This window comes from Talpa occidentalis, unplaced genomic scaffold, assembly GCF_014898055.3.
Source record: "Talpa occidentalis isolate TD23 unplaced genomic scaffold, MPIMG_talOcc4v2.1 talOcc4.4, whole genome shotgun sequence".
Taxonomy (NCBI): Eukaryota; Metazoa; Chordata; class Mammalia; order Eulipotyphla; family Talpidae; genus Talpa; species Talpa occidentalis.
The window spans coordinates 39,252,751-39,279,713 of NW_023604295.1; the positions used below are offsets into that span (position 1 = coordinate 39,252,751).

Sequence of the window (26,963 nt, forward strand, 5' to 3'; positions counted from 1 at the left end):
TGTTAATGAACAACTCAAGTGATGGTTTTTAACTTTCAATGCAAGGTTTCTCATACTGGACCACAGAACCTCTGGGGTGCAAGGATGTTTGTTGATGGCTCTTCAAGTTCTTCTCTACATTCCAGCAGTAGGTCATATCACAGGTTCCATTCTAGCCCTATTCCTGTTTCATTATCTTGACTTGTGATACCCCTTTGGTATAGAATCCTTTCCCACATCCTCCACTTTCAGTTTCTAGCCACTACCACCCCAAGTTTCCTAGTGCATATCACCAGGGATAGCTCAACCACTGTGTCCCAGATATAAAAAGATTCTCCAAGGTACAATGGGCATATGTCAGGCTATTGCATTCACTTTACATTTAAGAAAATCTAGGCCTGAAAAAGAGAAGGAACAAACCAGGTCTAGAACCCAGGCCTCCTAACACTTCATATGGTGATCTTCATACTCTTCATAGACTGACTGCTTCCTTTGAAGCTTATCATCCATTTTTGCATTGAGTTGTAGAATGGCTACATACAGAGTAAATCCTTAGTTTTCCTACAATCATGACTGACAGAACCATAAAACCACAGTAATTACCTGACATGTTCATATGTCTGAAGCACTGTAATGGAATACCCCCTGGGAACTGAATGCTGGAAGCATTTTGCATTTCTGCATTGGACAATGGAGGCTACTCCAATTAATGCCAGTTAGATACACCCACTCCTGAGAAGCCCAACATCACATGCTGATTTATTGAACTTACTAATGTTCCAAAATCAATTTTTAAACATTTCTGCAAACCAGGAGATTATATAGAGACAAGATTACTGTTAGTTCACTGCTCTGAACTTTGTAGATGTTCAATAAATGTGGACTGAGAGAATGGATTCCCCAGAGGCTAGAAGCTAAAACACCTGACTGGCCATGAGGTCTTGGGAAAATCACTTCCTCTCACTGAGCCATAGACTGTCATCTAATAAAATGACCATCTAAGTCAACCCATCTGCTCAGAAATAAATCCCTTACAACTCTAAAATTCTACGCTTTTATGAAAATTCTAAATCTATTTATACTATTACGTCGGGGGAAAAGATAGGACTAGTATTTACTAACTGATCTGATTTTAAGCTCATTACTTTATGCCTCACTGTACATGTTTTCAGATTTATTATGTATTTTAACTCTTATAACTCACTTTTGAAGAAAATGTGTGCTATTTCTACACTTGCAGTAGCTGTAAGTTTATTAAGTGCAGGAGACTCCAACTTGTGTTCTTGATAGAATTACAATTGCTTTAAGACATTGGGAAATAGACAATGCAAAAGTGTGATTCCCCAAGAGAAAGGATTAGTGAGGTATGCCTTGATTTAAATCCTGAGTTTATGCTTGGAGGTAATCCCTATCTGGGGGTAAAAAAAACACACATACACACAGTCTGGTCAAGAAGAAGATACAGATATCAGATATTGAAGAAGCAAAAGTGGCTAGTCATTCAGGATCACAACTCCAGAGAATAGGGGAGAAACACAGAAAATGAGCACCATAAGTCTACAAACATGTCCTCTTGAGTCTTTGCTAAGTAGTAGCCTATGCATCCATAAAGTGAAACTTCACAACACGAGCAAAAGAAATGACCAGAGAGTAGTAAACTAAACAACCCAGCATTCTCACAAGGTGGGGAAATAGTTGTACACCAACCAGGCTAAGTGGAAAGTGCTCCCCTGGGGCATTCAATGGGGGAGTCCAGAAGGGTCACGTTTGAGTAAAATGGTTAAACCCTTCCTAGAGTAAGGTACTCTGGATCTTCCTTAGCAAAGGCTGAACTCAAAGGAATCAAATTACCTCATGAATACCTTAAATACCTGCCAAAATAAAGTCTAACACTCTTTAAAAGAAGACAACAAAATCCAAATACCTAACAATATAGCGTCACAATGTCTTCCATCTAATAAAAAATTACTAGGCTTATGAAGAAACAGGAAAATGTCCTCCCATAACCAAGAGAAAAATCAGTCAATAAAAACAGATCAATACATGACAGAGTTGATGTACAAATATTTAAGTAACTTGACAAGATCCAACAAAGTGTCATTAGAGAGTCCAAATTCAAACCCAGGTCTCCTGACAAATTCATACAGTGCTCTTTCCATCACCTTGTCGTTACCAGGCTTTCTGCATCTGTGGCAATCTGTAATTTTTACCATGACAATTCCAGTGCTTTTTCTATGTTCCTGGCCTGCACTTTGTTTAGAACTTCTCAAAATTCTCCAGGGATAAATACAGATCTGAAACCTGTGAAGACCAGTCTCTTATCAAGAAGCAGCACAAGCCATCCTCATGGACAAAGAGTCAACAATACTGCAACAGAACCTCCTTTTCTCTCACCCTCACCCACTATGGCACTTGCATGAGAATTGCCAATGTCACTCCTAGGTGATTTCTCTGACCAGTGGAGCTCTGTCCCAGAGTTTGTGGCTTAAGGACACAGGAAAGTGAGTGGACAGTAGGAAAACACACCAAGAAACAATGAGTTGGCAAAAAGCTAAGCAAGACGTAAAAGGGGAACATAAAGTGTCACAGGCTACAGTCCAGCCTAGGTGCATGTCCTGCCCTCCCCCTAATGTAGGGGGTACATGCATTGTGTGCTGCCTTCAATTATTTGTGAGAAAATGGTTTAGGATACATAGACATGGGGTCACCTCCCAGGCTGGGGGTGCAGTTTTTCTCCCTACCATTTACTACACAAGTTGTTACCAAAGCAAATATCAAAGCCCTGCAATTTGCTAATTACAGGCGGGATCCTGGGCTTGTGGGCCCAATTAACCACTTGTTCCTCATTTTCTGTGTGTGACCCGCCAACTGCACCCACAATTACCCGCTTGTCTTTTAACTGCCCTGAGAGCTGGCTGACTCACCTCCAATTCACTCCCACTATCACCTCCAGATGGCCTTTGGTATCTTTTTTGCTTTCCAGGTTCCCCCCACTCACCTATTATCTCTCTCTGCATCACAGGTCAATGTCTGGTTCTACCTGTTGGGGCCCCTATGAAATTTCCTCGTCTTGCTCTTTGCCTAGGCTTGGAGCCTATAAGGCAGGAAGCAGCTTCTGTTGGTCTGGGCATCCTGCCTAGCTCCCCCAAGGAAGCTCATAAGGCTGTGGCCACATTCGGCCTCTGCCCCCAGACAGAGAAGGAGTAAGGAAAATTACAGCTTCTCTGAAGCCGGCCCACTGCCAGTGCTCCTGCCACAATCTCCATCAGGGCCTCCCATGCTCTACTTCCTCCATCAGGCCGGGGAGATTCACTGGCATTTCTGGAGAAGGGTCCCAGTAGCTTCCAGAATTAGCTCTCCAGTATCCAGAAAGACAAGTTGGAAAAGAAGAAAAAACTCTGGTGACCTTGTGCTTCACTAGCAGGCTACCTATCAAGCAAAAAATTTCCAATAAACTTTTTGATGATTTACAAGTCGATGGCCCTTATCCTTTTTTGTGTCACAAACACCTTGAAAATCTGATGAAACTTCTAGACCCTCTTCAGCAAAAAATGCTCATATTCATGGTCCTAGTTATTTATTTAATCATTCAGCAATTATCTATGAAGCATGCATGTGCCCGGCACTATTACAGGAACTCAAGAAACATCGTTGACAAAAATAGACAAAAAGTCCTGCTCTCATGGAGTTTACATACTAGCAGGAAGAGACAGGGAAAAAATAATAAAGGTAATAAGTAAATATACAATTTGCTAGAAAATAAACATATGGAAAAAGAAATCTTTGAGCAGGAAAAGAGAGATTGCTTGAGACGAAGTGTTTATTTTTAAGTAGGGAGTTCAGTTCATCCACGTTGACAATTGAAATATGAGCCAAGAATTGAACAATGTCAGGCGTTTCACCACGTGGGTACCTGGAGGGAGAGACTAGCAGCCAGAGGGGAGAGCCCAGGAGGAGTTGAAGCTTTAAGAGATTTAAGCTTACTGAGTAGTAGGCTGCACTAGAAAGGAGAGGAAGTTGAGCGCAGAGGGACCCAAGGTCAGAGAAGCAGGGGGATGGAGAGACGCATCTCACAGAGGGCCTTGCAGATGGCAAGGACTTCAGCTTTTACTCTGAGTTAAATCAGAAGCCATTAGTGGGATTTCCGCAAAGCAATAACATGAGCTGGCTCCTGTTAAAAGGCCGCCAAAGGAAGCAAATGGTCCAAGTGTGAGATAATGGTGGCTTGGACCTGTGGCTGCAGTGGAGACCACGAGAAGATAAGATTTCCTGAATAGATGCAGCTCATGTGAGAAAGATGTGCACATATAATTTCACATAAAATCTAGCCATTTACCAATCCCCTAAATTCCATCCACAGGTCCAGGTAAAATGATCAAATGATAAAGGGAAGCGGGAACCCCAAGGAGGGAGGGGAAAATGAAACCCTGTAGAGAAGGAGAATCTAAGCTAGATCAAAAGTGTCATCTAAAATAATAATAATAATAAAGGATATTTAAAGCAAACATGATAAAATATTAAGGTCTAGTAAATAAGAGTAGTGGATATGTGGGTATCTATTATATCTTCTGTATATTTAAATGAATTCATCAATTGAAAAAGAACGGCTCATCTCTGGGGTTTTTCAGATGGCCTCCTTGTTGCCTGTCGATGCCAAGAGGAGAAATCACCATCAATTCTGCTAGTAATTCTGACTGTGACATCTGCCTGGAAGGACTTTACTCCTCTGACTTGCTTTCCCTCCTCCCCCTCCCTCCCCACCCCCAGCTCAGAGTCAAAGGTGAGATAAGTCAAGGATTCACACAAACCACTCTCTAGCAGGGCCTAGGAGTAATGGCAACTGGGAAGACTGGTTACCCAGGGGAACGAGGCTTCCTGGCAGGGGGCAGCCTTTCAGCAGCAGCCTGGCACTGGCAGGAGGAGGGAGGCTGCTTCCTGCAGAGATGAAGGGGGGAGGGGCAAGCATCAACTCTACTTTGGCCTATATTCAGGAGAGCAGACGGATTTCTTTGTCCCAGGGACTGAATTAGAGAGAAAAGACCAGGTGGGAGGTGCTTTCAGACTCTTACAGTGGCCCCTGGCTGCCCAGAGGGCCCAGGAGTGGAAAAAGTTTGGATGTAGGACTGCAGTAAGCTGAAACCTGCAGCTGAGGGTGACTCGGACCCCCAGGGGTGAAGGCTACTGTGCTGGGTGGAGTCTTCTTGCCGGCCTGGCTGGGGACCCCCTGAGGGAGGAGACCTCCTGGGAGTAGGAGACATGGGTGACTGCTCCGCATCAGCCACCTCAGGCCATGGCCCTCAAACAGCCAATTTTTCCTCACTATCTGCAGACCTGTCCCTGAGCCTGGGGGAAGGTCCCCTGCTGCCCCACATTTTGCAGAAACTTGCCTTGTCACAGTTCTGATTAGGTGCCAAGAGAACCATTTCCCAGGCCACAGCTTTAACGAGACCATGCTTCCTAATGACTAGTTTTCTCCTAATTAAATAAAAAGGGGGGGGAGAGAAACCAGTGATTATTCTACCTTATAATACCACCTTCCATTTATGTGCGTCTCTCTTCAGAGGAACTCAAAGTGCTTTGTGTATTATTGTATACACTTTTCCCTCGTAATTTCCTTGAGATTCCTAGGGGTGGTTATTATCATACCATTTTACAGCTGGGAAAAGGGAGGTGGCCGAAGTAAAGCAAAGTGCCCAAACACCCTCACTGGCTGTGGTCAGTATGTTGAAGCTCTTGTAAGAAACCTCCTCATATTTGAAAATAAAGTCGCCCCCTGGGAGATAAAGTCAGATAAAGCAGCCCGAATAGACTAGTCATTTACTGCAGATTTTACAATAGTAATTAACACTATTTAATTCTCACAACCACGCCATAAAGCAGATAGTAGTACACCCATCTCACACACGAGAACAATGAGATTCAGAGAGGTAAGCTAAGTTGCCTGGAGTTGCAGAATAATAATAGTTGTAGTACCAGTAAAAGCAGAAAGTAATATTTATTAAGCACTTAGCCTGTGCCAGGCATTTGACATTTATTAACTCATTTCAATCCTTACAACACCCCCTCTGAAGTGCTTATTAGTATTATCACTATTTTGCTGATGACAGGACCTAAGCACAGGGGAGTAAAGTGATTTGCCTAAGGCTGCACAGCAAGTGGCAGAGCCATGTGGGAACCCTCACAAACTGCACATGCCCCACCACCCCAGTTTACCCATCTAAAGGAATACTGTCCATTAGGGTTGGCCCTGGGACAGTCCAGGAACAGTCCATATGACCCAGGAACAGTCCATATGACCCAGGTATTGCCCCAGGTCTACTCTGTGCTTGTCACTGTCCTGTGGAGGTGAGTGGGGTACACTTTCTCTGCTCCTGCAGATCCTATCGCTTTGTGGGCAGATAGGAGAGAGGGGATCATGGAGGAAGGCTCGCCCTGTTCACTGAAGGCAAATGTCTGGGTACTTTTAGTAGTATAAAATGGCACTATGGGGGACTACTAGCACAAAGGTAGCAGAATCCACAAGTAAGGATTAGCCTAGAGAGACAATCAGACCAGTGGGACATGAATTTGCTGCAGTGTCTGGAGGAAGCAAAGCACCTAACTCTTCCACTCCAGAGAAATGAGCCCCCAAACCAACCTAGAACCTCTGTTCTTTCATGCTCTCTCCCTGAAAGCATCCTCTCTCCAGACTCACCCCACTCCTCCTACCTACTTCCATCCCAAGAAGGGTGTCCCCTAGACAGGGACACAATTTCTAATTCCCACAGCACCTAGCCAACCTGTCCATCAATAAACCAGCCTGCCAGACTCGGGCTTCAGAATAGGAGGCCTCCACGTGCCTGGCACACTTCCTGGGACAGTGAAGGTGAGATCCAGCCCCTCTGTGGCCTGCAGGGAAGGCGCTGGCTGGGGGCCAGGAGGCCTGTCCTTCTCACGCCACTCTCTTCTCTTTTCAGATCAACACTAGTAGCATACTGACTACAACCCTGTCCCCTCTCCTCCCCTCCCCTTCCAATAGGTCAAACTGCCAGGGAGCCCTTCCTGAGATAGCAGGGTGAACATTACCAAACCACCAACATGATCAAAATCAACATGGCTTTCACAACTCCTAGGAGACCTGGACACACTGCCCCCACCAGGACCAGCTTTTATCAATCAAATCAGGATTTTTAAGAAGGTCCGGGCTTGCCATGTCTGACTTCAAAACTTTTCCAGTGAACATTTCTCCACCTTGTTGAGATCTCATGTGCTACGAGAGGATTCTGGAAGACAAGTTACACACTCAGTATCTGCAGCAAGACTGTCTACATCGAAACCAAAGCTCTACCATTTCAAAGTGTGACCCTGAGCAAGCTGCTGGACCTCCCTGTGCCTTTCCTGTAGCCTGTAAAGTGGGGATAATAAGAATTCCTACTTCGCACGACTGTTGCAAGGATAAAGTGGGTTATTGCATTAAAGTGCTTAGCACAAAGTAAGCACTCAATGTTAACTACTCTTACATGGCTTCAAAATTTCTTCTCTAGAAAGAACCATTTTTGGTCAACTTCGACTTTGCTCCCCAGTATTTCAGGCAGGTAGAGACAGCTCAGTAACAGGAAAGCCGTGTCCCTTTGGGGAAGAGAGACTGACTCTAAAAAGGAGATTTTGTCCTGAAGTAGTTCAATATTCTCCGTTCCGGTTGACTTCATAATATCTGCAGAAAGACAAAAAAGAAAAGCAGAAAAATCAAGGCCCGGGAACCACCCCCACCCCACCCCCACCCCCCGGGAGAATGATAAACCAGGTTCCGTGGGGCCTCCCAGAAAAATCCCTCTGCTGTTTTCACCCTGGCCCACCCGCTGCCGCAACTGCGCTTCCTCTGCAGATGGTCAGAATCTTCAGAAATGTAACACCGGGGGAGCGAGAGATTGCGGGTTCCCAGAGTCTCCCAGGCACGCGGCATCTCTCCCCACCGGCAGCGCCTGAAATACCAGAGAACTTGCCAAAGATGGAACTGTTTTGTTGGGAGCTCGGGTTTCTCCCGCCGCGAGGCTGAGCCGGTGGCGCAGCTGCTGGGAGGTCACGCCCGAGACGCGTCCGCACAAGCCCGGGCCGAGGGCGCAAGGGCGAGGGACGCGCCGCCTTCTCCCGGGACCTGCCCAGTGTCTGGGCCCATCTGCATTTCACTAACAAGCCAGGGGGGCTGGCTTTCCTCGCCCAACGAAGATAGAATTTTTGCAAAACAAAACAAAAATACCCTCGTGGGGGAATAATGCTTCTTTTAGAATGCTGTGAGTTTTTTCTTAAGCTGTTTTGGGGTTCAGTCTGTATCAGATCTGAAGTTCTTTTTCAATAATGATAAAAGGAGAAAAACCTAAATTTGCTACAGGAAAGCTGAAGTCTTTTAACCTTGAGAAGTTAGTCTTCATTTTCTGTTACTTAAAATATTTGCATTTGTATGCTTAGAGCCCTCTGCATATGCTAAAAATAGAAGTACTGAACAGTTTAACCACCTGTGTTTTCCTTGGATTGCATACTTTCCATCGTAAACAAGAAAACACAGATTGAAAATCCATTCATTCCTTCATAAGAACTGTTTCATTTGGGGTTTATTTGTGTTTTCAATCAATGAGAGTCAAAAACAACCTTTGCAAGATTAAGATATTTCATGCAAAGAAGCTCCAAGATTTCTTTTAAATCCCCTTTGCAGCTATTTGGTCCAAGACTTTTCTTATGCCATTAATAACTACCATTTAATTTACTGCACACCTACTATGACATGCACTACCTGTTTTACTGGTCATCTTATTTGTGATCATATTGGAAATTGGTTTTTCTTAATTCCTATTTTACAGAGGAGAAGACAAGCTCAGGAAGAGTGAACAGTAGCTAATATCAGGCAGCTTTTGTGTCTGTGGCACTCAGGTTTGAAAGCTGCAAAATTGCTCTTCTCACACGGTAAACCATTTTCGTTATTTAAATATTTCTAAGTAAATAGGAGCATAGAGGTGTAGTTGTTCTTTTCTCTTAATTTTCAATAATTTTTAGGGAGAGAAGCATCCAGTGACAGGCACTGGTTTCTATAGCTCGTGGATGGCTTGTTTGCCCTGCAACCCTTGTCCTAAATGAGACAGGTGAAGTCCTGCTGGCTCTGACAGCTGAAGATTTAGCCTCTGAAGAGCCAGAGTCTTCAGCCTGTTGTTGGTTGTGGCATAATGCAAATCACAACTTTCCTTACTCTCTGGTGCCACTTGTCTGTGATTCTCAACACTATCAATAGCTGTACATTAGAATCTGCAGAAGAGTTGTAAATACAGATGCTCAGGCCACACCTCCACAGATTAGGATTTAATTGGTTTGACATGTGACCTAAGCATTGGTATTTTTCAAAAGCTCCCCAAGTGAATACATAGCCAGGATTGAATATTGATCTAACCCAATGAACTACTCCAATTTCATCCACCCCAGTTGTGCTTTTGTAGATGTGGTTACTATAGCTGGAATTCCTTTTTATAAAATCCATTAACACTAGTGCTACTAGAGTTGATCTCAAAACAGATGTGAGCTTTTTACTTTAATTGTGTGATTTGCTTAAACAAGTTAAGGCTTCAAATGCTGTAAGACTGTGTGTGTGTGTGTGTGTGTGTGTGTGGATGTTGTTGTTGTTGAGATAGTAGATGATTCCTTCTTCAAGGGTAGAGAAAGAAGAGTTTTACAATAACCAGAAGGTTCTACGCCAATCTGATCCAATAATTGATTGACCAGGTGAAAGAAATCACACAAAATATTTATTTAACCCAAGGGTAATACCCATTCTTTGGAAATAGCCTGTTTTAGACTTGGCCTAAGAGACTAATTGGCATGAGCTGGAGGTGATAGAAGTTTCTAAGTGCAAATAAGAGGTCATCTTGGAACAATTTGAATCCCAGTAGGCTCCAGACTATTTTACATACTATTAGTCTGTGGTTATGGCGTCGATTAGAGGGGGCAACTCTTCCAAAGTACTTCATCTGAATGTGACCCAATAATATAAGTACCCAGGCCAAGCCTAAACATTCCTATAAGTCAAAAAAGATTTACTTCTTCTTTAAGAAAGGACCTATTCTTGGGCCTCCCCGGTGGCGCAGCGGTTGAGCACTGGGCTGCGAAGCTGCCTGCAGCCTCTGCAGCGCCGGTTCGATCCCCGGCTGCTCCCCGGCCACCGAAGGAGGGTCCCACATGGCGCACAGACCTCTTGCCGCCCGCTGCTCCCCTCAGCAGTGTACTTCGATCCTTCTGCCTGCTCTGCTCCCTGCTCTGGCTCTGGTGAATTCTCTCACCCTCCTGTGCTTCTGACTGTGCCCAGTGCTTGTATAAATAAATAAATAAATCTTAAAAATAAAAAATAAAAAATAAACTTAAAAAAAAAAAAAAGAAAGGACCTATTCCCCTAGAAGAAATGTAGGGAGTTTGTTTCATAGGGAAACAACTATGTTCCTCACTATTTTGAATGAAACTACAAAACCCCCTATACCACCATTATCAAATATATATATACTTCACTGAGGTCTTTGGTATTACAGATACTTATCAATGGAAACATAATTTTTTCACTCAACCTCTGGTGACACAGTTCAGTTGTATGAAACCTAGTAGGTGGCATTAGTTGATGCTGTGGTCAGAACAGTGATTTCCCCAAACATCTTTGGTGGACTGATATTGAGACAGGAGCATCAAGTGATTCTATGGACCTTTCTCTTTACCTGTTACTTGCAAACAATCTCTACCATATAAAACTGACCAAAATTCCATTTAGTATAAAAATGTGTGAAATCCCCTTACATCTTAAACTGCTGTGTTTCCCTTTGGCAACAACAAGATTAACACTTCTGTACAGAGAACGGTTTTGATCTTACTCTTCCAGCTGCAGTATTTACATTCCAGTAAAGTTCATCTGGATCAGTTAATATTCACATGAATGAATATGCAGCCCAAAATCATGTCCTTAAATGAAGTTATCAGCCAAAGAATGTGGGAGAAGACTTAACCTAATAATCTAAAGATTCTAAAATACCCGAAAGATGCAGAAATATTCATAAGTGTAAATTTCTGTGACTCTGGTCAAAAAAAAAAAAAGGAAGAAAGAAATCATTTCAGTATTAGAACAAGACAGGTATGAACTGATTAAAGCTTACTCAAAAGAGGAAACTGGGGAAAACATCTTGTCAACCTAGATAGATTGTCCTGAAATAGATCAAAGATGGGTCTGTGCTTTAAAAAAATCAAACTTAAAAAAAAAAATCAGTCTAGGTAAAAGAAAGGAACTTTGAAATAAGAGGGTTGTTGTCACTTCTTGTGTGGAACACAGGCGTTGGATCAGAAATGCTGACCTTGGGGAAAAGGCTAATAGTATAGTTTCCAATACAGGAAATGACTTTTTTAAATCTCTGTTACCTTTAATGACATGTAGTCTGAGTTTGGGGACAGAAGTAGCCTGATGACAATGTATTTCATTTCTGTCTGACCTAATAAACATTTATTGAGCACTTAATATGTACCCTGCACTTATACACATAAAGACAATGAGATAGTAAGATTCAGTCCTCTTTCACTTGCCATCCGGTTACGAGGCTTATGTGTAGACTCATGTAAGGTGCTAACACAACCAGTTTCACAACTGATAAGTCTAATTGCTCACAACTTAAGCTAAGGGTGAAAAAGGGTTGGCGGTAACTCAGACCTGTGGCCAGTTCTGATCATCAGTTCAGGTCCAAAAAATTTCCCTTAGAGCCAGCCCTGGGCAAGAACGCACGGGAGGTGCTCCGGAGGGCATGACAATGAATAAACCACGATCCCCATTTTCTAGAGGTTCCCAGACAACTTTCCAGATAAAAAAGAAAACTAGATGAAGAACTTTTTTTTTTAAATAAATTTTATTTTTATATTCCCCATACAATTGCAACCCCCTTATTTTGACCCCAATCCCTCCCCTCCCTGCCCCCCACCCCCCATAGAGTGTCTCTGGTTCATAGTTTTTTGTTGATTTTGATTTTCACTTTCTTATAGTTGTTCATTTTCCTGGTCCCTTATTTAAGTTTTCTAGATTTCTGCTATGAGTGAGACCATCCGGTATTTTTCTTTTTCTTTCTGGCTTATTTTGCTGAGCATGATCCCTTCCAGCGCCATCCATGTTGCTGCAAATTGCATGTGTTTATCTTTTTTGAATGCTGAGTAATATTCCATGGTATATATGTACCACATCTTCTTGATCCAGTCATCTATTTTTGGGCATTTGGGTTGTTTCCAAAGCTTAGCTATTGTAAACAGTGCTGCTATAAACATAGGGGTGCAAGTGCTCTTTGGAATGGATGTTTCTGTGTCCTTTGGGTAAATACCTAGGAGTGGAATTGCTGGATCATATGGAAGCTCTATGTTTAGTAGGTCCAGAAATCTCCACACAGCTCTCCATAGTGGTTGGACCAGTTTGCACTCCCACCAACAGTGCAGGAGAGTTCCTTTTTCTCCACATCCTCGCCAACATTTGTTGTTGCTAGTTTTTTTAATATGTGCCATTCTCACTGGTGTAAGATGGTATCTCATGGTAGTTTTGATTTGCATTTCCCTGATTACAAGTGATGTTGGACATTTTTTCATATGCCTATTGGCCATTTGCATTTCCTCTTCAGAGAAGTTTCTTTTTAGCTCCTCTGCCCATTTTTTGAAAGGATTATTTTCTTTGTTGTTGAGTCTCATCAGCTCTTTGCAGATTTTTGTGATCAGTCCTTTATCATTAGTGTTGTGTGCGAAAATGTTCTCCCAGTCGGTGGGGTTTCTCTTTGTTTTTGTTAGATGAAGAACTTTTGGGGTAACTCATTGCACATGGCAAGTAAAGATCGCTAACTAATTGGTTCTCCCCAAGAGAAATCACATAGACTTTTGAAAAGTTTTAGAACAATAATGCTTTAAAAGCCCAATAGTTAAAACAGCGAAGGACAAATGAGCTTTGCCAACCACTTAGTGAATGGCCTTCCTTCAGCACATTGGGCTGATTAAGAAGTTGTTATTAACTGAGGAACCTCTCTGTGACACAGACATTTAACCCTCCCTGGAGAAGTTTTAGGAGTCATCAATTTGTAATTTAACTGGCTTTTCAGGAAAGCAAAGTACTGGTACATTTCAAAATAGAGATTCACCTAAGAGCCTAACTAACCACCTCTAAGCAAGAGTTGGAACAAAAGGTATCATTGAAGGAAATGCCACATCCTTCCAATCATCCATGTCACTCTTGCAGCTATTCTAAAAGGTGTTTCCAAGCGATCCAGCCTGGATGGTTATTCTTACAGTTCTCACACCCTAGCCAGTAGTGTTTGGGACAGTTCTCGGGTTGGGTCATAGCCTTCCCAGCTAGTTTTTAGGACACTTGCGCTCACATCTCCTTTCCTCTGTGCCTCCCCACTGCTCCAAAGTATAAAGCTGTTTATGGACTATGGGCTGAACATTGCCTGTCAGTGGAAGCCTTGGACTTGGACTGAAAGACCTGGACCATGCCCAGTGTGACTACTAACTAGCTATTGACCTTGGAAAATTAACTGCTTCTATTCGGACTTTATTGTCCCCATCTACAAAGTGAAGAGGATGGATTATATATTCTTTGAAGCCTATTTCTAGTACTCTGCAATTATGTGATTTCCAGCAAATGCCAAAAAAAAAAAATCTCCTTTTCCTCTCTCCCTCATCTCTCCCTCATCTCTCCCTCACTCTTAAAAGAATCAAACAAACCTCAAACTATTGGTATTAGTCCTCTCCCCAGATGAATATTCCTAAGACTGGCATTTTGTCCTAACAATATCAACATGCCACTGACTCCCAATGCCCACTGAACACAAAACTGAGCATTGAGTGTGTCCAGTTCTTTACAGGTTACAGGACAGTTTCACCCTTCCAGAAGAGGGTTCCATGCAGTCACATAGCTGGCTAGTAAGTCGTCTCCACTCCACAGAGGCTAGCCACCTCCTCCCTGAGGTGCCACAGGCACAGCTGCAGAGTCTTTGCCAAGTGGGAGGCAGGAAGGGAGCAGTTGGAGTTCAAAACGAAAGAAGGGCAAAGGGAAGAGATGGGGGCAGAGGAAGGGAGAGAAGAAGGGGTACCTAGAGCCCCCATACTGGTGGAGAGTGCTCCAGTCTTAATGTAACCTGGCTTGACACCTCTTGGGATTTAGAACCTGTGGGTCACCTTCCTGACCCTCTGCCACTGCCCTGCCCTCTCTTGCCCTCTCCCCTTCTTAAGCTGCCCCCAAAAGAATGTCCGTTGTAATCTCTCTCCAGCTGTTTGATCTTTTTAAATGTCTCTCACTTGTCTGTGGCATATGCTCCATCCAAAAAATAGACCTTGGGCATTCAGGATGAGAAAGAGTATTAAATGGCAAAAGCCAGCCTCGTGCCAAGGGTGTGGGCAGCCCCTAGATAGCTCTGATGACCAGATGTCTTGGATTTGCTTGGATGGTCCTAATTTAAAACATTCTAACCTCTTGTCCCCATAAGTGCCTCCACACTTGTCAGAACATGTGTCCCTATTTGGAGTTTGGAAAATAGAGTCACCACATGGTTACCCGATAGCCAAGTGTCAAACAGGCCCAATGTCAGCGTCACTGGTCTGAAAAGAGGACAGTCATGGAACCAATGGATGTGGAGTCAATCAGCTCTGCCACTTAGAATCTTTAGGGCTGTGGCAGCTTTTATTCTTCCTGAGCCTCAGTTTTTTTTTGTTTTTTTTTATCTAGACAATGGTTCATTTCCCTGTCAGTCAGCCAGTGGATTGTGACTTAGAAAAACCACTGCTCCTAGGCACTTTATGTCTTCCAGATGTTTCTGACATTCCGCCTGTATTGTCATATTGTTTAGATTTTAGTCAAATCTTGTGTGTTATAATTTAAAGCATTAACTTAAGGCATGGTTCAGGATGCCATCTTAAATAGCCACGATAAGAGCAACCAAATAGCCAAACAGATATAAAATGCCCTTCCTTCTCCCTGCCCGGCCTTTCCAATTGGGCCATTGAGTCCCATTTCTCACGACTCAATTCAAATCCACTCTCCACTGCTCCCTGACCTGTTTCACGTTGACCAAGCCTGCCACAGTTAGATCTGGAGCTCATTTGGACCACTACTATATCACCTGCCTCTAACCCACTGGTAACATGCCCAGCTTATGACTCTCCTTGAGGTCCCCTCCCCACCTGGTTCTCAGGGGCCAAGGCAGACAGTGGAAGGCGAGTCCACCATGGAGTCCGCCAAGAGTCATATCTGATTCCTGGTGCCCCAGATCCTTGGGCTGGTCACTGGACCTTTGTCAGTCTCAGTGCCCTCATCTGAACACTAGAATTAGGTTTCCTGTCTCTTCTGTCCATGAAAAGCATTTTCAAAGACTTGTTGCTGCCATCTCATTCCCATTCCCATTCCCAAAACCTCAGCTACTGTTTCCAGGCACATCAAGTGAAAACTCAGCATTCAAAATCCTCCACAATCCCACCATAGCCTAAGTTTCTCAAGTTTATTTCCACCAGCACATGCCAGCTTCTGGTACCAGCCATGCCAGGCTCTGCTCTGCTCACTTGCCCCTGCCTCTGCACATCTGCCTAAGCAGTTCCCTTCACTGTGAGGCCCTCTACCCTCCTAAGGTCTCTCCAGTCTGAGTCACACCATTTCCCCATTGCTGTGTATTGAATTCACTGCCCCCCCCCATTCATATGTTTACAGTCTGACTTCCCTAAAGTGAACTGTATTTAAAGTGGGGTAAAGGTTACATGAGGCTATGTGGGTGGGGCCCTAATCTGATAGCATCAGTGTTCTAATGAGAAGAGATAACTGAGCCTCTTTCTCTTCTCCCCAAACCCCTCTGCGAGCCATGAAGAGGCCTCTCAACAAAAGCTGAATTGGGAAACATCTTGATCTTGGACTTCCTAGCCTCCAGAACTGTGAAAAAAAAGTAATTTCTGTTCTTAAGACAGCTGGTCTATGGTATTTTGTTTTGACAGTCCAAGCAGACTACTATGCCCACCAGCACTGCTCTCCCCTTCCTCAGAACCCTGTGTCACTTGTCATCTGCTCCTCACAAGACAGCACTAAATTAGTAACACTCTATCTTTCTGACTCAGCACATTCCCCTGTGTGCCATTTTGCATCTCCGATAGAGAGGAGGTCTTGGCAGTTAGGAGCTTGAAGGTCTGTCTTACGCACCAGCCCAGCACAAAGCATTGCAAGTAGCGGATGCTCAAGAAATGCTTAGCCAGGTAAAGGTGGGCACTGATGGAAGAAGACAGAGGTCCTGAGAGGACAGGGGTCTCTCTGGTGTGTCATGGGGTGCCTGGAAGGCACGCACTTGCTCTCACCCACACACCTGTTTCTCTGTGTACATCTTATCTCTGTCACCACAGCAAGACACCAGAAAGGGGCAAATACACAAAAGATGATGCACACAGATATAACAAGGAGTTTCCCCAACTACCAGCCCAGCCAACAGAGAATTGCCAAATTGAAAATCATTGAAAATGTCATTTATTTGCATGTTTATGTACATTCGCAAAAGCATCCTATACTGAACATTGTAGCAATTGTGTGTGTATATATAGTTTATTGAGCACCTGTTTATGCCAGCCACTACCCAAGTCATCAAGCCATTTGAGACCCACTACCAATAGAAATTATCTCCACTTTACAACTAAGAAAAGTGATATTTGAAAGGTGAAGTAACTTGCCCAAGGTCACATAACCGGTGAGACTGAGCCAGTGATAGATTTCATTTGAAAAGCATCTATTTGCCAGCTCATTCAGCCGACAAACAGGGCAGCCCCCCAAAACAAAATCCCCAAACTATCATTTGTGAGGGATATAGAAAGGAGAAGACAGTCTCTGTCCCTAAGAAACTGTAGAAGGAAAGGATATGCAGATTGTTAAGTCGTAGTTGGCCACAAAGTCAGGAAAAAGCAATAGGAATTAAGTGTTTCAGGAAGAAGGGACAGGAATTGTTTCAGGAGTTCAGGAGAGGATTGGGTTGCAGCCTGATAGGGGATACCTGGGAAGGTTTCCAAGAGGAGGTGACCTCGGGATGGTCACTGAAGGACAAGCAGGAGCCAGGTCCAGAAATGGAAAATGCTAGCAGAGTGCTGGGATGCACTGGAGGTTTCACTGGTGAGGACTGAAGACTTGTAAGGGTGGGGCACCCCAGGAAGACAGGTCTAGGTAACAGGGGTAAGACCTCTGGCAATATGAGGCTGACTTCGGGCAAAGCAGTGGGGGTCCCAGGACACATGGTTTACCCGCCTTTCCAACTTGCAACTTCCTAGTTAAAGTGCAAAATGCCATTGGGGGTGGTAGGCTGCTAAGATGGGACAAGGACCATTGCTTAGGAGGGGAGATTTGGGCTGTGATTCACTGGACATGGATTCTAGAAGTAGCTCTGCTGACACCCAGCAGGGTGACCTTGGATAAGTCAGCTGGACTTAGAAGATCTTGTGACCTGGAAGATTTCTGGGGTTTTCTTGATCCCCACTGTCACCAGGAGCTAGCCTAGAGTGCTGGCTCATCAGTACAGTGCTCCGTGACCCAGGTGACCCATGGAGTGAGGCAATGCCCTGCCCAGCCCCCAGGAAGCTGTTTCTCGTTTGGGGAAATCAGGCTCTCTTTGTGGAGCTGCCTGCCCAGAGTGCTCTGATCGCTGAACCTGACTCACGGCGCCTCATGGGGGGGCTGGAGAATGCTCACAGCAGACACCCCCAATGGGAGGGCCTCCCCTCCTGCCTCTCAACCACAGTCCCTCCGGAACTTCCATTCCCCAGGCCCATCTCTGAGTGAGGTCCCTCGCGGCTTGCCCTTGCCGGGCGTGGGCGACGCCCCGGCTGGGTGCAGGCGCTCTGGGTCCCTGGGGTAGACTAGGAGTGGGTGGCGCGCGCTCGGAAGTGCCCCGGGGCGCCTGGGGGCGGGCGGCTCCTGTTTGCCGGCGCGGCGCAGGCGGGCGCAGGGCAGCTGCTGGGAGGTGAGCGGAGCAGCGTTTTCCCACAGTCTGGGGCGGTGACACATGGCGCTCACACATTCCACAGCCGGCGGCCGCGCCAGGCCTGGCCGCGAGTCAAGGCAGGGCCGGAGCTGCAGACGAGCAGGTTCCGATTTTGGCACCCGCCACGCTGCCTTCCCGCCGTCCCCACGCCCGGGGGCGGGCTGGGCGAGGCGTCCAGGGCAGGACATGCTTAACCCCTAGGCGTCCAGACACAACTTCTGAGCGGAGCTTTTGTCAAGCCCAGTGTGTGGCTCATCTAGAAGTGTCTTGTTTGGCCCTCTTGTCTGTGGATTCAGAGAGGACAGCAAAGGATGTAGATAGGGTTAGTCTCCATCAAATTCGTCTTCTACCCAGGTCTGAAATGAGGGAATCTGAAATGAGGGATCTCTGTGGAAGATCCACTCCCCACACCTCCCTATTTAAGAATGGGCCATGGGGGCCTCCCTGGTGGCTCAAGGGGTTAAGTCACAGCACTATCAAGGCAGCCACTGCCAAAGTTCAATCCCTGGCCAGGGAGGTGACCCAAATGGCACAGCAGACCTCTCCTGTCTCACCCACTGCTCCCCTCAGCAGTGTATTTCAATGGGTCGGCCTGTTCTGTTCCCCACTCTGTCTCTGGTGAATCCTCTCACCCCAAGAGGTGTCTCTGGCCTGTACCCGAGTTCTTGTATGCATAAATGAATAAATCTTAAAAAAAAAAAAAAGAATGGGCTATGGAAACCTTGATCACAGGTCACAGTCATTTGAGAAATGCAAAAAATGGTCAAAAATGAGCTCCCTCCCAATTCTGGGGTAGGCATTCATTTATATGGGATGGCAAGTCTTGAGCTTCTGTGTGAGCACCCCAGCACTCCCCAGCCCTGTTACCCCTGGAACTGTGTGTGACTTCACAGGGTAGATACAGCACTGAAGCTGGAAGTCACAGAAAGCCTTCACTCAGTACAGCTCACAGAGCAAGGAAGCCACCCAGAAACCCCCACAGGAGCTGCCCAGGGGAATGGAAGTGTTCTGGAAACTGTCTTGTATACATTGTCCTTCATTTCAATGACAACCAATGAGAAAGGTAGTATTATTGCCCCTGGTTTCTGGACTTAAAGAGGTAAAATCAACTTGCTTAAGGTCATGGAGCTAAAAGGTGCCTGGCCCCAGGTTTGTGTAACCAGCAGTGCTTTGTCAACTAGGTCTCAAAGTTTAGCTGCAATTCAGATTACATTCCGGGACACACCCTCCTCCCCACCACCCCATAGAACACACCTGCACACAGAGCTGTCCAGCCCTAATCTTCTCAGAGCAGAATCACACTTGTTCCTCAGTGACTCTTACTAAGGATCCGCAATGGCTCTTACCTTGGTAGACCTGTAGAATTTTTCAAATTTGCCTTTTCTCTGAAATAAACTACCCCATCCTCTGATCCATAATCAACATGTTCTCAACCCTTACAACATAACCCAAAGACAAAGAGGTCAACCATGGAGACTCATCAAGTTCATTCACTCAGTTAGCATTTTTTGTGAACCTACTGTCTGCCAAACACCTAGCAGGGTGCTCATGGGAACAGGAGACGGGTCTAGGAGCAGAAGAGGGGGAACAAGATAAGGCACTAAGATCACAATCCAGAAGACCCACCATGACCATTTGGGATTCTCAATCAGGTAGATTGACAAGAGAACTGTAAAGGGATAATTATATCATAGCATAAGAGAAGTATGAACTAAGTGGAGGTACAAAGGTAAAAATACTGCTAGTTATAGACCCAGAGTTATAGAAAATCCCTAAAGTGCTGACTTTTATGTGGAACGTGATGAATGAGTGTTTCTCCAGACAGACACAATAGGAAAGGCCATTCCAGGCAGAGGAAATATGGCATGACTATCTTAGAGAGGACACAAGGAATATACACCATAATGAAAAATTGATAAATTATATGTTGCCGAAATTCAAAATGTCTATTCACAAAAAATACATGCCAACAAGAAAACAAAGAGGCAAACCACAGATTAGAAGCAAATATTTACAAAACTTATATCTGACAAAGTAATTATACAGGCAGAATAAAGAACTGCCACTCAAAAATAAGATAACCCAATTTTTAAAAAATGATCATAGACTACACAGACACTTTATGAAAGAAGATATACAAGTGGCCAGAATAAGTGGAAAGCCCTCAACATCAGCAGTCATGAGAAAAATTAAAACCACAGTGAGACACCACACACGTACCTACCAGAATGGTTAAAATTAACAACTGACACCACCAGATTTTGGAGAGAATGTAGAGCAATCGAAACTCATGTCACTGGTCAGAATATTAAATGGTACGGCCACTTTGAAAACTGATAGTTTCTTTAAAAGTTAAACATTTACCCAGGGGTGTACTGGTAAATGTCTAACTAATGATTTCCCAGAATCAGGACAAGCTCTACTTGTAGCATTTGCTGGTTTCCCAAATGTAAATATTCCCACCTTGGCCCATTTCACGCTGCCAACCTGACATCACTGAGCGTTGACTCGGGGAGAGAGGAGCACAGCTGCCTCCTGCCTCCAGCTCACCTCTGCCCAGCTCACCTCTGCATCTACCCCATGACCTAGCACTGCTCCGGGGTAGTTCCCTAAGAGAAATGAAAAACATATGTCCACAGAAAAGAATGCGGATGGCAGCTTTATTCATTAGCACCCAAAGTCAGAAACAAGACAGAAGTTCATCACAAGAGAACAGATAAATCAACTGCACCACAGTCATACAATGCAGCACTACTATAGACAGAGATACGGAATCCACCAACACATGCACCGTGACAACTCTCGAAAATACCGTGCCATGTGAAAGAAGTCAGAAGTGAGAAGGCCATCTTCTCTGATGGCATTTATGCAAAATTCTAGAATAGTCAAAACTCACCAAGTTGATAGACATCAGATCTTGGTTACTGGCAGAGGAGAGACGAGCTTGACTGGGAAGGTCCACCAGCAAACCTTCTGGGGCGAACAAATGTTCTGGGTCTTGGTAGGTATTGGACAAAACAAAACACTTAAGATCTGGGCATTTCACTGTCCACATTACACTTTTAAAAGAAAAAGGCAGCACAGCTTAAAAGCCTGGATTTCCCTTTTCTTGAACATTCAGGGTATCTTAGGAGCAGAGGACCACAGCCCAGCATGGGGGGCTACAATGCAGTCGGCTGGGCACCTGGACCTCAGGAAGTAAACTGTGTTTCTCTTATTCTTTTAGCACTGCTGCATTATTTGCTTTGCCGCCCGCTGTGGCTATGAGGTCCCCCAGCCACAGTGCAGTGTGTGGGCTGGGCGCCAGGGGCACTGAGGTCCTCAGGCCTGGTCCTCCCAAAGCTGGCTCAACTCTACTTCACTTTTTCTCTCTCCTTCCCCATTTTTGAGGAGTACATTTAAGGAACTTGAAAAGTTAGTTTATCTCCCAGTTCTCTCCATTCTTTCATAAGTTCCTTCAACATTCCCTCCCTTCCAAAACCTTCCATCCCTCTTCTACATAAACACAGGTATATGCTAATTATTAAATAGCCCCAAAGCGGTCAGGAGTCCCTGTCTCCCAGAGGTCTACAGTAACTGGAGCACAAAAATTGTAACTAACCTGTCAAAGACCATCTGAGATATTTCGCTTAGAGCATTGTTCTGCTGCTGCAGAATTAGCTACGTATTCGTGAGAACATTATTCAAAAACTCTGGCTTCATTTTCTTATTTGCAAATAGGCTGAGTAATTCCTACCTCCATGGGCTGTCTATCTGATAAAATGACATAACTGTGGAAAAAAAACCCAGCATGTTTGGGGGACTTAGTTTGGGGCTAGTTTCCTCGCCCCCCCCCCATTTTCATTGCAGTTAATCTTCACTATAAATATTTTCATCATACTGCTTTGAATTTTCCATCAGGCACCTAGTGCAGAGCAAAGCTGGGACCCCAGCCCTGGTCTCAGCATTCCTTCCGGTCCTCAGTGCACAGTGCTTCCCAGGCTGGAAATCAATCTGGCTCAGGGTGCAATAGCGAACTCCACCCTCTCAGGCTACCATTTCTACAATTCTGGAAAAACAGCATAAGAGGGCCAGGTGCAGGAAGATGGAAAGGCTCTTGTGTCACACAAACAGCAACATTCCTTTCACACCTCCTACCTTCCACTCCTTAATTAGTCTTTTACAAACCTAAAGTCTCCTTGACTTTTCAAACTTTTATAAAGAGTTTCTTGTAGGTCTCTTGGAGACTGAATGTGAGGCATTTGTAAAACTGCACACAATACATAGGATTTCCTATTGCTTTTCCATATTTTCTGACGTGCCCTTTCCCATAAACACAATGTACTAGCAGTCATTGTCTACTTGCTCCCCACAGCTCCCCTCAACTCCTTAACTTTGCTCTCATTGACATTCCATCTACTGTAAAAATAGCCGGTTCCAAGGGCCTCCAAACCCTGCTGGTTCTTCTCCTTAATGACCTGATTCCCAAAGTTAAGGTTTCTCCAGTCTCCTTCTTACTGGACCTTCTTTGGACACCTCAGCATGGACTACGCAGTGCTTTCCTGTCCTCTGGGCTGTAGCTTATGCTCCTTCCCCACCTCCCTTCACACACTACCCATCCTTCAAAACTCAGCTCAAATGCCAGCTTCTTTGTGAAACTTTCTCTCAGTCTCCAGCTAGAAGGAATCTCTCCCTTCATCTGAACCACAGGATGAAGTTTCTTTTCTAAACTTCTCTTTTATGTCACTCATATCATCCCCTGTGTCTGGATGAATGAGATGAACAGATCGGCAGATAGGTGAGTAGATGGATGGACAGATAGATGGATAGAAAACATATGAATTGTTGAGTGCATACATAACAGGCTGGCAACATTTTCAAGAGCAATAAGATGCACTCATACCTCCGTGTTTGTATCCTGTTAATTTATTTATTTAATATTTATTCAACAGCTTCTGTGTCTTCTCTAGTCATCCACAAAACATTTCATTTCTGATCTCAGGACAGACATTGGAAACATTTCATTCAGGCTGGACCACAAATGCTCAATATATATGGATGACAGAGGGCCAGCTGTATTTTATTTGCTGCTAACCCGAAACCTGTTGAGTTTTTACTAGTGTTCAGAGGTAGATGTCAACATATTTCTTGTTTCTACTTTTGAGGTCCCAACTGAAAGGGCAGTCAGTCCAGTCTGTGTGCTCATTTCTCAGATGAGGAACCCCAGGCCTGGGGAAGGATGGTGATGGGCCCAAGATCAGACAGGTAAGGCACAACCTCTGCCTTATTCCCAACTCCCACTTTCTTACTCTGCCCTTTAGACTAAAAAACCTAAAGCAAGGGGGCTGACATTTCCATTCTAGGTATATTTCAAGACTTGCTGGAAGAAGCAGTAAGGTTTGTTAAGAAAAGCCAAGACTTCTCTGAAGAGAACTAAAATTTCTTCTCTACATTCTTTCAATGTTTAATGTTATTAGGCTGATGCCACTTATACAATGAAGAGAAAAGTAGTCTGCCTTTGACTACTTCCTGAAAGCTCTGGAAGATTCCTGAGCTGTGTTTGCACAGTTAGCACTTTTCATCATAGAAAATGAAGGATCGAAGACCTGTGCGGTCTTGGCTCTGACTTTTCTTCGTAGCAGATTTCTAATAACCTCTAGAATTCCTCTATTATCAGACCAAGAGTTAACCATTTGTCTGCTCTGGTGAGGTAATCACTTCTCACCATTTTTACTGAGGAACAAGTTACTCAGATAAACTGTGCACTATTAATTTTTCTGACTTTACTAAAGAATATTGTGGCTTCTTTATTCCAAACTACAACTCAACCATGCCTGGCAGGGATTTCTAAAGTTTTGACTCAAAATTTCTAGAAACACCTTTGGTTCTGTTTAATATCATTTCTTGACAACGATGGTTAATAGCCTCAGTTCTCTTCCTTTAACAATCCCACTATCTGCCTCAAAACTCTACTCGAATAACAACTTATCTATATATATCATACATACAACCCAGTGGCTATTATAATCATGGGTATTAAAATTTTCTTTCCTTTTTTTTCTTTGTATTTTTTATAAGTAATGGTTTACAACACTGAACATGATTTGGAGATATAGGTTCATACCTCTTTAGATGTATGTTACCATACCCACCCGCCACCAGAGCTCCCATAATCCTCAATCAAAAAATTTTCTTTAATTGTCATTTTCTCTCAGAAAGTCCAAAGATAATAGGAAGAAAGTGGGAGACAACAATCAGAGAACGGGGACTCTACGGGAGGGTGTCCTTGCAAGAAATTGACCTCCTTCCCCAGCAACCAAACAGCAATTATGACTGACCAGCCAACCCGAAACGCGTCCTGCTTTTATGAATTTCCAATCAATACCTAAAATGCCAGAAGTTTCTTTTGAAATTTAAAAGAAGAGAAAGAGGGAGGGAGGAAGAAAAGAAGAAATCCAAACAGTGGACAAAAACCAGGCGCTGCGGCCCCCACTCCAGCTTGAGAAGCGGCAACAATGGTGAGAAATCAATGCCCAGAACCACAAGGCAGCTTTCAGACACCTCTTGACCTTGTCACTTCCTGGGTAATTAAGAGGCACTACAGTTCCGTGTCACTGTCAGGGGCTGAATGTATATCGATAGACAGATATATATGCTCTTAAAAGATTCTTTTTCTACAGCCTTGGTCAGGATCCTGCCAAAGAAAAGGGGGAAAAGAAAAGCATTTTGTCCAGAGCGCACTCAAAGAAACATGAAAGGAGAAACCTAAATTTTTCAGCACAGTCTGCCTCTGACATGGGAAAATGGCGCAGAAAAGAATAGATGGCTTGTTCGCTGTTGTTTTTTTTTTTCCTTCGTTCCCTTGAGAGAGTATCTCTGTGAATGTGTGGTAGGCAGCAGGGCACCCCTCAGATACCTGAAGAGCAATCATGCAACCCTGAGGTCTCCAAGACCAGCAGAGAGGTTGCTGGCTGCATGTGACCCCTCAGGTAACCACACCCCTTCTTTGGACCTCAGTTTCTCCAAATGAAGGAAATTGAATTCAGTCCTCTTTGGAGCTGTATCCATGACTGACATTCACTGAGAGCATGAGAAATGGGTTCTGTCTTCTCATGCTGCCAAGAAAATAGGGGAACATGGGAGGCAGGGAGAGCAGGAGTGGACCTCCCCACCAGCCATGGTGACCACTCGGAGCCAGGGAGCCCCACAGTCAGACACTAGGAAATCTACCAATCCATTGGGCAAAGACCATGAAGGCCCTTCACCAGCTCTGACCAGGTGGCTTTTGGGGACACCTGTGTTCTTTCCTGGCAACACATGTCTGGGAGGCCCCACTCAGATTATGGGTCACAGTTTGCTTTGAAAATGGAGACAAGAAGAATCTCCATCATGGGCTGTTTTGATGCCCACATGGCATCTACCTGGGACTATATTTTCTAAGTCCATTAGGGCCTAGCAAGAGTTGGTGGCAGAGTCCATCCTGAGACAACATCAGTAGCATGCCCTCACCAGAATGACTCTTCTCTCTTCGTGGCCCCTGGCACTCACTGACTGGCTCCTCCCCTCTTCCCCAGCCAACCTAGCAGTAATGAAAATGCATGGTTGTCTGAGCAGGTGGCAGCAACTCCTCTGGACTGTGAACTCCCAGGGGGCAAGGCCTGGGGCTCACCCACCCTTGAATACCTCCCTCCAGCTCCCAGTCCCATGCCTTCACACAGCAGGTCCTCAGAAGAGGGTGGTTTGGAACAGAATTCTCTATATTTAATTTACAAATCGTTATGGTTGTTATGATTACAAAATAAACTACAGACTAAATTTTTGTGGCCCCCACACTCCCATCCCCAGTGTGATGTTATTTGAAGGTGGGATCTTTGGGAAATCATTAGGTTTAGACAAAGTCTTGAGGGGGGACCCCAGGATAGGGTCAATGCCCTCAGAAGAAGAAGACACCAGAGCCTCCTGACTCTACAGAGTGTAAGGACACAGCAAGAAGGCAGCATCAGGAAGGTTGCAGCCAGGGAAAGGGCCCTCACCAGACATGGAATATTCTGGCACCTTATCTTCCCCATCCTTCAGAATGCTGAGAAATAAATGTTTATTGTTTAAGCCACCTGGTCTATGGTATTTTGTTATAGCAACCCAAGCAGACTAAGACAGGGTCTTTGGAAGGGGCAGTTTTGGACGTCAGCTTTTTCACATGCACCTATTAAAAATAAAAATGAAACCGACTAAACCAAAAAAGACATTTTACCAAGCACCTCCCATGGGGGACTAAGGAACCAAGAAAGAACTATTTCCTGCTCAGAACTCAGTCCGGTGGGGGAAATGACCAAGTACAGGAGTCATTACGATCTCAGACATGAAGTAAGCCATTAGTCCTGTTTGAGCCACGAAGATAGAGGCCTTGGAGACTTCAGAAAAAAGAGGGATAGGCTGTAGTATAAATGGGGGCAGGGCTGGGGAGAGACAGAAAGGGACAGTTTCCTGCAGTAAGTGGCATCCGAGCCAGGTCTAGGAGGAAATGGTGGAAGCACTTGTGCATAAAGGAAATTGGGAGGGAAGCAAAAACCAGAGACTGCAAGACAGGAAGTGGGGGGAGGTGAGGGGAATTTGGAGACTAGTGACCATAGCCTTGCATTTTATGCAGAGGTGCGATATAATGAGGCTAGAAAGAAACTGTGTTCTGGCTGAAGCAATGATGATAAGGGGCCCCCATCCCACACCCTCTTTGGAGTCAGGTTTAAAACCGTAAGAAACTTGGGTTTTGTATTCCTATTTCTAGTCTCATCTCCACTGAAATGGATCCCCCAATCTCAAGCCCCACCCTCTTCACAAGGAGTGAGGATGGACAGCTGAACAACCAGTGTGGCCTCCCAAGCAGCCGTGGGAAGGGGCTGGCTTGTCTGCTCCCCCTCACTCTCTTCCGCCCGCTGTGAAATCCGTATCAGCTGGAGAAGCCCAAGAGATCTGTCTCCATCTGTTCTGGGCATGGCTGGT

At 44.7% G+C, this 26,963-nt stretch overlaps 1 long non-coding RNA gene across 1 annotated transcript; it reads left to right on the forward strand.

Annotated features, from left to right (window-relative positions):
• The first annotated feature begins 8,212 nt into the window (after positions 1–8,212).
• LOC119256796 (uncharacterized) lies at positions 8,213–24,777 on the forward strand. Its single transcript, XR_005127890.2, has 4 exons — positions 8,213–8,249; positions 8,814–8,916; positions 23,132–23,231; positions 24,182–24,777. It is a non-coding gene; the product is annotated as an uncharacterized LOC119256796 (long non-coding RNA).
• The last annotated feature ends 2,186 nt before the right edge of the window (positions 24,778–26,963 follow it).